Below are 14,907 nucleotides of genomic sequence, written 5' to 3'. Positions count from 1 at the left end.
TTTGTCAGTCCTGAAGGCTTTCTGAGGCTTAGTGGAAAGCCAAGGATATGAGACATGTATTTCCTTTAAAAACAAAAAATGTGCATTTGGAAACGTTGGGCAAATAACTTACTCTAGATTTGGCCAAAACTTAAACATGTGACAAATAAGTTTGGAATCTTTAAAACTATGTAAAAATACAGTCCATGGGTTAAGGAGTTACATTTTAGAAAAGAAAGAAAGAAAAGAAATTAAACGATAAGAATTCTGACCTCTGGATGGGGAAGCACTTTCTCTTCCTAAAGGAATAGGGCAATAGATTGGAATTTTCCAGGTAGGAGTGCAAGAGCTTTAGCTACAAAAATACTCATTGCAGTATTATTTATTGTCATGAAAGGTTGGAAATAATCAAAACATACACTAGAAGAAGAAAATTGCATGATGGGTCATTGTGAAACTATTACAGCTTTACTTAGGAAAAATTATAATTGGAGGAAACGATGATGACATATGTTTAAGTTAAAACACTGGATATCAAACTATTTGTGTATCACATACTTGGTCACATTTAAAATATACCTGTCTCTGTATGTGTCATGCTTAGGGAGGTAGCAGAATGGGTGGTCACCTTGAGTTAATAGGGATTTACGAATTATTTTAAAGGTGGGAATTTCTGGCAGTTTTAATGTTCGCCTAATACTTTTCTGCATATTAATGTTTAAAAATATGATTCCTTTATGTTTGAAAAATATAAACTATTCTTGGAGAGAGAAAAATGAAAACGATATACAAAAATTTAATAGTAAGTTAACATCATCCAAAATCTATTTAAGGTTAGCGCTAAGAGTGATTTTACTTTCCTCAAATAGTTTGTGAATTTAAAGTTTCCTTTAAGAAGAATTTATTATTTTTATAATAAAAATTAAAACCGATTTGGAGTGACAGGTTAGAGTTGAGGCAGATCAATTTTTATAAAGGAGAGAGTATTTTTACTTTGGAGAGCAATTATTTTGCTGCATTTAAGTGTTATTTTAGGAAACAGCCTTTTGATTTTTATGCACTAGGTTTAAAATCTTAATCAGACATTATACCTAATCAAATTATAAGATAGATAGTTTATTTAATAAGGGATGTGGGAAGATGCTCACTTAAATACTTGAAGCATCAGTCTAGGAAAGACACTTTCATGGATTTCCATTGCGTCCAGAGGTTTTGATGACTCTTCTTTGGTCAAAGGGCAGTTGCTGACATTTAAAATGGGACAAGTCAATATAATGAGACACTCCTTAGAAGATATGATCTGACTGGAATAGTGACGGTGGAAGAGAACCTTGGAGTAGTTGACTTCATTCTTCATCTTGCTCCTTTTACAGATGAGGTCCCCGAAGCTCAGAATGATTGAGTCCCAAGGTCACAAGGTTCTAGTTGACTTGATTGGAGTCTTTTGGGGCCTTTTGAGGTCTTTTGATTCCCCTATTGCTGCTGTTTTTAATATTTCATTCTGTCGACTTACAAACATTTTAGTAATGAGGAATGAAGTTATATTTCCATTTTTCCTGAGTTGATAAAAATCAAAAGCTAATACCATTCAGCACTTACCTAATGACATTGGAGAAAGAAGCTGAAGGCTCATTAGGGCTTCCAAGGAAAACTCACCAGCTTCACAGGCATGGTCTTTATTCTCATCATTGTTGTTCGAACATTTTGTTCTTGGGTAAAGGCTTACTTAATGCACATCTGGTTTCCATGTTTGTTCTGGAAGACAGCAGCCACAAGGAGTAACTAGAGACCACTGGATACTGAACCCTGGCAATTATTTTTTAACAGCTTTATTGATATTGCATAATTTATACATCACAAAGTTAACCCTTTCAAAGTGTACAATTCTGTGTTCTTTGGTGTATTTACAGAGTTGTGTAACCATCACCATAATCTAATTTTAGGACACTTGCAGCACCCCCAAAGGAAACCTTGTATCTACTTTCTTTTTCCTCGGCCCTAGGCAACCACTTTTCTTTCTTCCTGCCTCTCTAGATTGGCCCATTCTGAACATTTCATATGAATAGAATCTTACACTAGGTGAGAAAGCTGGAAATTTTAATTTGAGGCTCAAAGACCACTTAGGTGAACATGACCTGGTTACTCTGTGGGCCCTTTCTTCTCAACAGTGTCCCGAAGTGTGAGATTGAGACCAAATGAACTCAGTGTTGTCACGTTATTTACTAGAATAAATGGCTTATTTTGTTTTCTGGAGTCTTTGCATTCACGATTCAGATAAAAAATATTCAGTATTGAAAATTTTAAAATATGTGGGAAAATTTTTAAAATACGTACCCATCAGTGTGAGACTGTTGTAGGTTATGTTGCAAAATTGTTAGGTTACACCACTGCTTATTAGTTGGGACCGTGAGTGAATTACTTGATTTCTCTGAGACTCAACTTTCTTATGTATAAAATGGGGATTATAATACTAGCACTTACCTTTTACAGTTCTTATGAGTATGGAATGAAATAATGTATATATAAGGCCTCCCACCGTGCCGGATGCATAGTGAGCATTAAGTGAATGTTGCCTCTTGTTGTTATTCGTGTCACTTATAATAAACTGTAGAAGTTATTTTATTTCATTTTTTCTGACCTCACCTATGTCCTACTAAGGATTTGAGTTGGCCTGCAAGAATATTTGCAAACCATTAAAAACACACACACACACACACTCTCTCTCTCTCTCTCTCTCTCTGTCTCTCGCAGGAATAAAACAAAACCAGGGATGATAAAGTTAGTAGAAGGACAGTATCAGAGGAAATAATCGTAACAGTAGTAATGAGAGCTAACATTTAAATAGCAGGTTACGAATGGACTTTGCTTTAGTGTCTTTCCTAGTGAGCTGAGGGAATACTGCCAGATCAGAAGTGGGCAGAGACAATCAAATGAGAGCCCCAGGCTGGGACCTGGGAGGGACCTTGTTGCATACCCCGTGCATGAGTCACAACCGGAGATGACAGCTCGGTGTGGTGATGGAACTCACACTGTGGAACTCACACCATCTCACAGTATGGACAGCCACTGTTTATTAAGCACCTACCATGAGCTAAGCTAGAAGTAGACCCCAAAGTGACTCCAAAACTGCATAATTATGAATTAAGCTTGTCTACTCCAGGCAACCAGTTTCTTTGTTAATAGTTTTTTTTAAAAGAATGTTCTCATATATATTAAACTGAAATGTGCTCTCTCCTAAGCACCTCCCTTTCCCATTCTCATAGTACCTTCTGCATAGAGAAGCAAACACCTAATCAGATAGTCCCCCAGATACCTGAAAACAGTTTTCATGGCCCTCACCCTGCCTCACTCTCTTGCTCAAACACGCAAGGATAATTTTATTCTTATTTAGGTTACAGAGTCCAACACACTGTAACTGTTCCTTTTTATTGGTCTGTGCTTTCCCTTCAGGTATGCTCAGTGAACTCCTATGCGGTTGTCAAGATCCTTTTTCCAGTGTGCTTTTCCAGCAGTAGCTGCCCCCAAACCCCAGGCTGAGCACTTGCTCCTCTGGGCTCTTACTGCAGTTCTCTTCACACTCTGGGAATTAGCTGTGAAAAGCTTGTCTCCTTCCCTGGACTGTGAACCCCTGATGAGAGCTGTTGACCTTCGTGCTCCCAGACTCCATTCTAGCGCCTGACGCGTGGCAAATGCTTAACACTGTGGAAGAGAGAATTTTAATTTTAGGTCATATGGATTCCTAACTGCATCTGGTTTTACAGAGGTATCCATTGTAAGAACTATCTGTGACCAAAGATGTGTAGGTAAACCTGGGCTAACCGAGGGGTGCGTCATCCCTGTGGCTTCTCTTGGACCCAGAGTAGCACCATCTGGGGAATAAGACTGAGGTTCTTCAGTTAGTTACTGAGCCATTCATTTTCACCTGGTAAATGTGTCCACTAATCGCCTGATGTAAGCCAGGTACTCTTGTTGGGAAAGGTTGGTACTTACCACATTTGCTCAGAGAGATTTAGATAAAGTGATTGCAACATTGACAATATAGTTGAATCACAAAGTTCATAGGAAGCTTAACCCAGGGTTCATAAATGTTGATAAGAAGATACAGTCCAAAGTTATGCTTCTGTTTTAATCTGGGATCTTGGCAGTTTTTCATGGAGTATGTATAAAGGTTATTCCCTAAAGCATGGATAGAGGGTTAATTTAAGAAAAAGTATGTCACTGGGGCAAGAAGGGAGCTGGCCTACATCTGAAGGAAAGAATGTGGATCTCACCAAGGCTTTGCTGTCATTGGTAAAACTGGTCTGCACCTTAAATGGATTCATTAGGGCTGAAAGCAGAACATTCTACATGGAGTAGGTCAGGCGCTGGTACTGCCTCTTGCCACCTGAGTTTGAATCTGTCAGCCTTCATCCAAACTGCATCTTTACCTCCCGTGTGAGTTGCTACAATACTAGACACCCCAGTGAATCCATTTTCTCCTCCCTTCACTTTTTGCTGGTTTCGTGGTTTTGTGCTAACTTTTCCCAGCCAAGACAGTGGAACCCAAGCTGGTGGAGGCCGAGCGGGCTATTTCTGCTCTGAGTGGTCTCCAGACGTCTGACCAGGGTTTGGAGGAGGAAGAGTCAGGCGTGGTATTCTAAAGCTGACGAGGACACAGGGTGCAGCCTCTGAGACCAAGAAGGAGGCCTTTCTGGAGAGGGCTGACACGGTGCTGGCCAGGCACTGCTGGAGCATTTCCTGTTTTAGGAAGCTCTCCATTCACCAGGACTCTTTCACTTCTGCAGAGCTCAAAGTGTTAGAAAGTTCTCCTTTATGCTGATGTCACATGGGCCTCTCTAGAATATCCACCCCTGTGTTCCAGCTCTGTCTGCTGGAACCGCAGAGGAAATATCTACTCACACCCACAGGTCTTGATATGTTCAAAAGGCTTCTCATTTTTGTTCAGCCTAAAAACTCCAGATTGTTTCAGCCATTCCTCATAATGTCACGTTTTTCAGACTTCTCCAACCCGGTCCCTATTCTTTGAGTATCCGTGGTTGCCTTTATTGTTCTGTGATCCTCAGACTGAATGCAGTACTCCAAGTGTAGACTGACCAGCAAGCGGGGATTACTGGCTGCTTTCCTGGTACTGCCCTTCTGATAATGTATCTAAGAGTGCATTGGTTCTTAAAAAATAATGTTAACATGTGCCATTTTGGGGGGACAGTTGTTATTGTCAAGGCAACGTGCCAAAGTGCGTTATATATGTGATGTCATTTAATCTTCACAACAATACTGAGGTTGGCATTACTATTGTATTTCCTTGATTCTAAGACACTGTTCATGGCAAGATACACCATCAGTTAAATTTCCGCTTTTCAAGGAAAAATAGAGGGAGGAAAATGCCATCACATTAAATGGAGATGTAAGATGCAGGAGTCATGCCAGTTTCAGAAAAGTTAAAATGTCTGTTGGGGGAAGGGGAACAGAAAGCACATCTTAGAATCAAGGAAGCATATCTTCATTCTGTAGACCAGGAGCCCAAGCTTGAGAATTTGAGGGACTTGCTGCAGACTGTAGAAGGGAGAACCGAGTCAGACGCAGCTCTGCTGACTGCGGTGCGTGCTTCCGCTATTCTTGCTGCCCCCTCCTAAGCAGCCCTGAAGTGAAGCTGGTTCATCCCAAATCCCCAGGGCTTTTTCACAAAACAGCTGCCAATCTGGGCAACCCCAGCCTGTACCTGTGAGTGTTTAAACCTAAATGCAGATGTCTGCATTTGTCCTTGGCAGTGAACCACTTTCTAGTATGTCCCTTTTTCTGTATTTTTGGACTGTGGTCACCAGATCAAAGACGATAAGTATTTCGTGACTCTACAAATGTATTAGTAAATTATGTCCAAAAGCGGTGTATTCATTAACAATGCCACCAGCTCTGAGGTTGGTTTAACACAGTCGTAGCTGGTTTTCAATATAGGCCATTACCGGCCTCACTGAGATTGGGAATTTGGGTCTGTTGTGGGAAATTTACGTATTTTTGATTCTCCCGTGGGACTCCTCAAGTCCCTGAATCCCCCATCATTGGGTGACTCAGGCCCCTTCAGTGCTTCTTTGTAGTTAATATGTGCCTTCCTGTTTCCGTGGCCTCTGGACTCCTGTCTGAGTCAGAATCCTCGGGGGCCACGCTGCCCTAACTTTTGCTCTTCTTCCTGCTTGCCCTCTGACTTTGAGCATACCCAAGTCTTCCCCGTGCCTTTATTGTAACACCCTGGGTTATCTGACGCAGTTTGTAGAAAATCTCTGAATCCAGAGGACAATTCATGATGGTAACAGAGTAAGTGGGTTGAGAATTAAAAGCAGTTCTCTTTTTAGATGCATTGTGGTGACAGCAAGCCTTGGAGGAGATATCTGCATGATTAATGAGCAAGAAATGCATTCGAATTGTTCTAGTTCTCCATAGAGGAAGACAGGCAGGAAGCAGAAAGTGTCAAGAATATATAGTTGGAGACTTTAAGGAGAAGAACCTGCCTAGTAGATTTCAAATGACGAACTGGCTAGAACTGAAGAAGAGAAGGGATCTCCCCCTGTGGGTAGTGCATTCTCTCTGGGAAGCATAGAATTGCAACGAGGAGAGGAATGGAATTTATTTTTTATTTTAAAAGCGGGAATAAAGAAAAAAGTCAACTATACGTTTCACTTCTTACTAAGATAACTTTGAGTTACGTGCATGGCTTTTATATGTGAAGTTATTGGGGTTTTATAACTCTTTAAATGGGTGAGAAATGGTGAGTAAAAATTAACTCCTTCAGATGCTTCTTCAGATTCTGACTCATAGCACAACATAACTCATATCTCTTGTGAGAGGACAGTTGCTGTCCTGTACTTCTTGTCTATAAATGTAGGTATGTGATTTGAAAAGAAAATCATAGACCATATTGAAATAGCTCAAATTTCCGTTGACGTCGGTGTTGCACTCAAAAAAATGTATGAACAGTCAAAAGGATAAAGTTACCTTGTTAGGAAGTGACTCCTGGATTGTGAACGAAGGTGGTAATGTCATACAGGTCTTGAGTTTTATCAATCCATAGCACAGCTCTACCTTTCACCTGATGAGAGAGTCAGTATTTGCCAAAGGCTTAATATATTTTTATTTGCTACGTGCTTCTAAAAACACAGGTTTGGAGATTTTAGAAGGGTGTGGAACTAGAGATATGCTCCCTATAGATTCAGCCATTGTCTCTATCCTCAATTCCCTAGGCATCTTTATAGGTCCTTTATAAGTATCTGTGTGAATCCTTTTTTTTTTCTTCAATTTATTTATTTATTTTTATTTTATTTATTTTGGCTGTGTTGGGTCTTTGTTGCTGTGCGCAGGCTTTCTCTAGTTGCAGCGAGTGGGAGCTACTCTTTGTTGTGTTGCGTGGGATTCGCATTGTGGTGGCTTTTCTTGTTGCAGAGCACAGGCTTTAGGGGCACGGGTTTCAGTAGTTGTGGCATGTGGGCTCAGTAGTTGTGCCTCATGGGCTCTAGAGCGCAGGCTCAGTAGTTGTGGCGCACGGGCTTAGTTGTTCTGCAGCATGCAGGATCTTCCTGGACCAAGGCTCGAACCACATCCCCTGCATTGGCAGGTGGATTCTTACCCACTGCGCCACCAGGGGATCCCTCTGTGTGAACCTTAATTCACCATTGTCTAAGTGAATTAAGTCCTGACACAGCCGTAGCAAGCTGGTTTTGTTCTCACTGACTATAACATTTCTGTTGTATTTTCCTTCTCAGAGCTTCTTTCCTCCTGTCATAATGTGTATTGTTTTGGAGGCAGTGTAAGCCAGTGCTTTTCAAACTGAGGTCCCTCTGAATCACCTGGGTATCTTGTTAAAACGCAGATTCTGTTTCTGGGATATGGCTAAGATTCTGCATTTCCAACAAGTTTCAGGGTGATATCTATGCTCAACGGACCACGTTTGGAGTAACAAGGATCCCAAGGGTTTTTACAGTCAGTACTCCCAGGAAGGCAGGTGGTGGGGAAAAGCAAGAAATAAAACAAACATTAAATTGGAGGAGCCTCATATGTTCATTGATGACCATGATTGCTTTGGCCGGTGCCCAGTTGAGTTCAGGGGGGCAGTGGTGCATAAGTGCACAGTCATCAAGAATCTTGGGCCCTGAGGTCCCCTCTCTGCCACTCAGCAGTTGAGTCCCATGGGCACATTACTAATCTCTCTAAACCTCAGTTTCTGAGTTTGCGACATGCAGATAATATGAAAATCTACTTTATAGGGTTATTGTAATGATTAAATGATATAATGGGTATGAAGTACTTACTTAGTAAGTGCTTGCTAAATGTTAGCTATTCGTAGTGATAATTCAGAAAGCATTTCTTGAACATCTACTACATGCCCGGCATGTAGGTGTGTAAAAATTCAAAGACAACTCTTTAATTTCAACAGAGATCAAACTGGGCTTTTTGGGAGTCCCCAGAGCTGAGATTAGATCTAAAACTTTGGCTCTGAGGCCAGTACTCTTTCTGCCTAGTTCCGTGCCTAATTCATTGGCTGTTTCTTATGTTAGAGAGCCATATTAAAGCCAACCTGGTTTCAGACAACTTGCAGTAAGTGAAACCCGTGTGCTGAGTCACAGTGGATTCAACATGTTTTAACTTCAAACTGAAAGTGAGTTACGTTTGGTGGGTTTCAGCGAGTTATCTCTGAGGATAAAAATTGAAGGACAGGTTTTTGTTTTGTTTCCTATCAGCCGGGTTGTTTTGCTTGGTCAGTTAAAACTGAATGAGATCACAGGCTGGGCGTAGTTGTCTTAGCTTCCCATGGATCGTATGCTGAGCATACGCCTGCCTTCCACTTTGGTATCTACCTTTTCAAGTGATTTCAAAAGGACTCTGTCTTTGCATGAACTCACTTGTTTTTCTAATAAAGACTAAAAAAAATTACACCCTGCCTCTTTTCCAACAAGCACCCAGCACAAACGCGTGTGTGCTTATGAGGAGTTGGGTATCGCTACTTTTCGCCTATCTTTTGTACCTTTCTTTTGAACCCTGTCTTGAAAAGGAAATAATCACTGACCCAGAATTTGTCTTTTCTGTATCTAATTGTTTCTCTAGTTGTTGAGACTTGCATGCTTTTACTGAGCTTATAGTAGTTCTCTTTGTGATACACACTTTTGTAATTTCTTAAAAAGATACTAGTTCAGCAGAAACTTCCCGATGTGATTATTATGTTTGTGAAAAAATAATAATCTCACCCAGCAGAGACTTCTGGTAGTGAAAACAGTGGAATTAAAGCAATATTCAATGTGGGAATCGATAGATTGTTTTAAGTGTTTTGACAATGTCTTTTCCCCTGGTCTTTTCGGTTATAAGTAGTAGTTTATGTTTATTGTATGTAACAAAAATAAATGTAAAAATGATTTTTGTTGCTGATTATTCCTGGATCAAGAAAAATTACTTGCTCTTCCTTTGAGTATTGATACATATTTTTTGAAATAAATTTATTTATTTATTTATTTTATTGGCTGTGTTGGGTCTTCGTTGCTGCACACGGGCTTTCTCTAGTTGTGGTGAGAGGGGCTACTCTTTGTTGTGGTGCGTGGGCTTCTCATTGCAGTGGCCTCTCATTGCAGAGCACGGGCTCTAGGCGCATGGGCTTCAGTAGTTGCGGCACATGGGCTCAATAGTTGTGGCACACAGGCTTAGTTGCTCCGCGGCATGTGGTATCTTCCTGGAGCAGGGATTGAACCCGTGTCCCCTTGCATTGGCAGGCGGATTCTTACCCACTGTGCCACCTAGGAAGTCCCAATATATTTTTTTTGAGTATTGATATATGTTGATTGATTTTTTTTTTTTTTACAGCTCTGCTTACTATTCCTATGTCTTGGCGGATTTTTTAAAAAACAGCTTTATTGGGATATAATTTACAAACCATGATTTTCACCCATTTAAAGTGTATAATTCAAAAGATTTTAGTATATTCACAGAGCTGTTTTTGTAGATTTTTACCAGTACGTTTTTCTTTTCTCTTTCTACTATGTGTGTCAAACCTCCTCCATATTACCATACCTTTAATGAATTTGGTTAGTACTGACAGTTTTGGGCAGATATACATACCATAGCAAGGAACTCTTAGAAACTATTAACTTAAGGCACTTCCTGATTACTTTGTGGCTTTTTATTAACTTTATATTAGTGCTGTTTTAATGATGAATCAATCTGTCAACTCTGCCCATGCGTCATTAGGTCTGGCCTGTTTCTCATCCCTCCTATCCTCCCTTCCCCTAACCCTCATCCTCCACACACATCCCGTTTAGCTTATTTACCTTAAATATTGCTTTGTTCCTCAAATGTGGCAGAACTGAACTCTGATGGTTCCATGAAGGCATTACTTTACATGCCAAGAGACTCATCTGGGAGCCACTGTTGTCTGCAGTAACTTTTAAAGAGAGCAGAGCCAGTGTTCCATTTAGCCCAGTATCTTTTTCACTTGGGAAACCACCATTTGTTAGCTGGGTAATAAAAAAAATAACCAATTGAAAGTGATGTTACTTATCCTACAAAATCCCATTTTGGGCAGCCCCAAATTATTGATATTGAATACTTTTTAGCTGAAAGCCTCCAGCATCGAGAGTGGGGAGTGAGAGGTGGTGGATGGGGACTTTGAGATAAAGTCTAAATGCCTTAAGATTACCTGCCCTTAACCCTATGCCCAGCTATATTGCACCTTTTTTCATTTCCTCAAACCTGCCGTGGTTATGGAGACAAAATAGAGTGGCTAGATTGAAGAGATATTTAGAATTTGACAGGCCTTATTAATTGGTTGGATATAGAGAGTAAGGGAAAGAGAATTGCTAAGAATGAATTCAAGGGTTTGGTTTCTGCAGCTGGGTAGATGATGTTCCCAATTCATGCAGGAAGGAAATATAGGACAAGGAAATGTTCTGGGATTTGGAAGATGATGAATTCTATTTTGAGAATATTAAGTTCACCTAAAGGGGAAGTTCACAAGTAGTTGGGTGTATAGATCTGAAGCTTAGGGAAAAAAGAATAAGGCTGGAAAGAGTTACTGAGAGCCCAGGAGACCCTGGTGACTGGGAATACAGAGATGACCCCTTCCTTCGGGGAGCTCCCAGTCTTCCAGGGGAGACGCAGGGCAAGTAGAAAGGAATGTACTCTATGGTGGTATCACCCCGGACATGGAAACACCGAGGCAAGGAAACAGCAGCATGTATTTTAACCGTTAGAATGAAGGAGATCACCCTGAGAGGTGAGTAGAGTCAGAAAAGAAGATTCTAGGATCTTGAAAAATACCTAGCCTGTAAATGCGGAGCAGAAGAACAACCCCAAAGAAGATTCCATCTCCGTGTTGGGAGAGAGAGGAGGAAAGCTAGAAGAGTGTGGGAACATGAAAGCCAAGAGGAGAGATTCTTCAGAAGCAGGGGTCAAGCAACAGAAAGGTTAAGTGAGATAGGAATGGGGTGGGCCCTTTGGATCGCACAGTATGCAGGCGGCTAGGAACTTTGGTGAAAGCTGGTAGAATGTGGAGGTGGAAGCCAGCTGTGGTGGGTTGAAGAACGAGGGAAGAGTGATGAAATATAAGGAGCAAGTAGACAGCTTTCTTAAGAAGTTGGCCTCAAAAGGTGGTGAGAGATAGCAGAGTAGCCCAGCTGAGGTTGGGGTCCATAACCCCTAGTCGGTGCAGTCGGATATTTTTTCTGCACCCATGTTTAGAAACCTTGAGGTAGAGGCCAAGAAGGCAGATAGATGGATTCGCCTGGATTGGGCCTTTCCAGGTGACTGCAATGGGACAGTGGGGTTGAGTAGAGGTTTTCAGCAAGAGAGGAGTTAGGGTGATGGATCATGTGCCCTCAGCTGGATGAATGGGTGTGAGGCCTGGGAGGGGCTGAGGGGATGCTAACAGCCTGTGGGAGATGCAGTTGTTGCTGGATAGCCAAGGTGTTCTTGGATAAAAATTGCTTTCACTGCTGTCCCACTAGATAGGATGGTGATTTCCTGGTTTTAATTATGAGTGAATCATAGGACAGATCTGTAGCCATTTCAGCACGAACCCTAAATCTGAGATGTTCTGCTGGTTTGGCAGGAGGATGCGATGCCTAAATTGTTTATGTTGATTCATCCCACCAAAGGAAGATAAAAGTGGTATCTCTGTTGTTCTGGCTATATTATTTTCTATTCTAGATTTACTTCTTTTGTTAAAATTGGACAGAATTCATTTCTTTTCCTTCTAGTAAGTAGTTTGGTTAGGCACAGGCAAGCAGACTAGTTTCCAGATATCAGATTTCAATGGGGAACGTTTGTATAACCTGGTGTACATCCGAGTGTGAAGACAGTAGCTCATAGGGCATGGAGAAAGCAGGGAATGTGAAGCTCAAGGCTCATAATTTGAATCTGAGATCTGCTACTTACACAGTATGACCCTGTTCAGACCTCTTAATCATTTTGGATCATTGCTTCTTCAGCTGAAAAGAGAATTAAAAATAATACCGTTTGCCCTGCAGGATTGGGAAGATCAAATAAGATGTATATGTGAAAAATGCTTTGTAATCTGGAAAACTTTATGCACATGTTATTCTCTGTTTTGCCCATACTGTGAGCTATTCCAGATCTTATTCATATTCATTCATTCTTCATTTGGTCGACAGTTACTGAGAGCCCAGTAGATACTAGGAACTGTGCATCTTGAGATGGCCTCTCCCTTCAGGGAATTGAGAGTCTTCTAGAGGAGACAGAGGCCAAGTGGAAAAGAATGTTCTCAAAGGACTCACCTAGATGCTGTAGAAGCACTGAGGAGAGGCATCTGAACCAGCCTGCAAGTTCAGGGAGGCTTCCTGGAGGAGGTGGCACCTGGGACAAAGTATACATGACAAGAGTTAATCAGGCAAAGAAGGAAACTGAAGGAAGACAAGCTCCAAAAGGAGCAGTCTGTTCGAAGGCTGGGAGGTCAGAGAGCATGGAGCATGTTTGGTTCAGTCTTGCTGAGCAGGGAAACATAAAACCTGCAAAAGCTTGACTCAAGTCAGAGCAGGGGAGAAGCGAGAAGTTGAGTGGAACATACATGTAATTGAGATGCTTAAGAATATTTTAAGTGGAAATAAGAAAAAACCACAGAAGCAGGAGAGGCTGATAAGAGAGTTGATTCATGCCGTGAAGAGAGGAGGGTTGGAAAGAAGCACAGGTGGGAGACAGGAGAGGTGGGAGGAGGGGCGCTCTTCTGGGGTTTTGGTGGGGAAGGAGGGACGTACACAGGGTGAGGTGGGGCGTAATGAGAGTGTTCTTTTCACAGTGAAGTAAAATACGTGAGGTCATTTTGTTTCCCCAGCACCGATCACGGTGCTCAGCACATTGCGGGAGCCCCATAAATACCCGTTGAGTGAATTACATCATCCCCAGCCGCTTGAGAAACCCACAGAGTGGCACGCCTGGAAAGCAGACTGTCTTGCCAGCCTGGCTGGCACATGCCCCCTCTCTCCAGTTCAGGGGGTCTGGCTGCCTGCCTTTCCGTCTGCCGTTTCTTGTCAGCACTGATGCAATCCGTGTGCTTCGGACCTTCAGGGGTGTTGCAGAGTCAGGTGTCAGTAGCATAGCTCTGTTCCTTAGTGACATTCATGGGAGTGGTGATTTCTTGAGCAAGGACCAAACTAGTTCTTCCCCAGTGAAGCTGGCAGCCAGTCCACCCCTACTGAGCAGAGTCCGCCTGCAGCTGAGGCAATAGTGGTTTATCCTGCCTGTCTGGTCGTACTCCTTACACATTTGGACATCGTTCAGAGCTGCATCATATAGAACGAATCTGTCCTGGAAACAGACTTATGGGAGCATGCAGGGTATGAAGGAGGCCTGAGTTCTAGTCTCTCCCCTCTTTTCTCTGTGGGCCCCTGGGCCTCTGTCGTCTTCCTAGTGCATTGAAGAAAGTGGAACCCAGTGATTACCTAGATCCTCATGTGTACTAGATGTCGCTGACCAGGTTTTGTATCCCTTGGTTTCATCAGTCTAAAGATTGTATCCTTATTTCTTACCCAGTGTCTGTCACCAAATACATGTGACATACATATTGAATTGGATTACATTAGCTTCTATTTTTTTCTCAGATACACACACACACACACACACACACACACACACACTTACTCACTCACTCACTTATGCACACCCAGAGTAAAATAGTGCTCACTGATGGTGCAGTACACTGTCTTCATTTTATTCAGTTCTTTTCAACAAATGCTAAAGATATGAGACAGATGAGACTCGACTTCTTTCAGAGATGGCAAGGTGCTTAAAGCTCCTGGAGTAGAGAGGTCAGAAGAATTAGGAGGTCGTATCCAGGCCCAGAGAAGAAAGAGGGCCGTGATCACATAGTGAAGCTAGCCATGGGGCTGAGATTGGAGAGGCTGGACACAAGTGCAGCATATCGTCAGTCTGGTTTCCCAAGGAACTCACAACTCAATAAGAGTGAAAGAAATGCAAGCAGATAACTTCACTTTAGGAAAAAAAATGCATCACTTCTTGGCCTTTTGGCTAAGATCAAGTGTAGAAAAAAAATTCTAGGTTTGTATGATGGAGACCAAGGGAATGACAAGTACACTGAGTTTTCTACTCCCACAGTTTGCTTGGCATTGTGTAAACATGTCTGTTAACTGGTTTTACATTTTTACTTCACTTGGCTAGAGTGTCAGTGTTTGGTGATTGACATACCTTTCTTATTAATGATACTAGTGGTAACAGTAATATTTATAATATTGACTATGTATTAAGATCTTACTTTGTGTCAGATACTGAGTTAATTACTTTATATGCAATATTCTACCATCCTGTTAGGTAAGATTAGCCCCATTTTACAGATGAGCAAACTGAGGCTCCGAGAGACTCAAGTAATGTAAGTAAGGCAAGAGGTTAGTAGTTACAAACCTAATAAGGGGGACTTCCCTGGTGGTC

At 41.7% G+C, this 14,907-nt stretch overlaps 1 protein-coding gene across 4 annotated transcripts in view; it reads left to right on the top strand.

Moving 5' to 3' along the window:
* Window positions 1–14,907, top strand: part of PLD1 (phospholipase D1) — a 208,444-nt gene that overhangs the window by 46,542 nt on the left and 146,995 nt on the right. The gene's annotated exons all lie outside the window — the stretch shown is intronic.

Source organism: Hippopotamus amphibius, chromosome 6 (genome assembly GCF_030028045.1).
Source record: "Hippopotamus amphibius kiboko isolate mHipAmp2 chromosome 6, mHipAmp2.hap2, whole genome shotgun sequence".
NCBI lineage: Eukaryota > Metazoa > Chordata > Mammalia > Artiodactyla > Hippopotamidae > Hippopotamus > Hippopotamus amphibius.
This window is presented reverse-complemented; position numbering and strand designations above follow the sequence as displayed.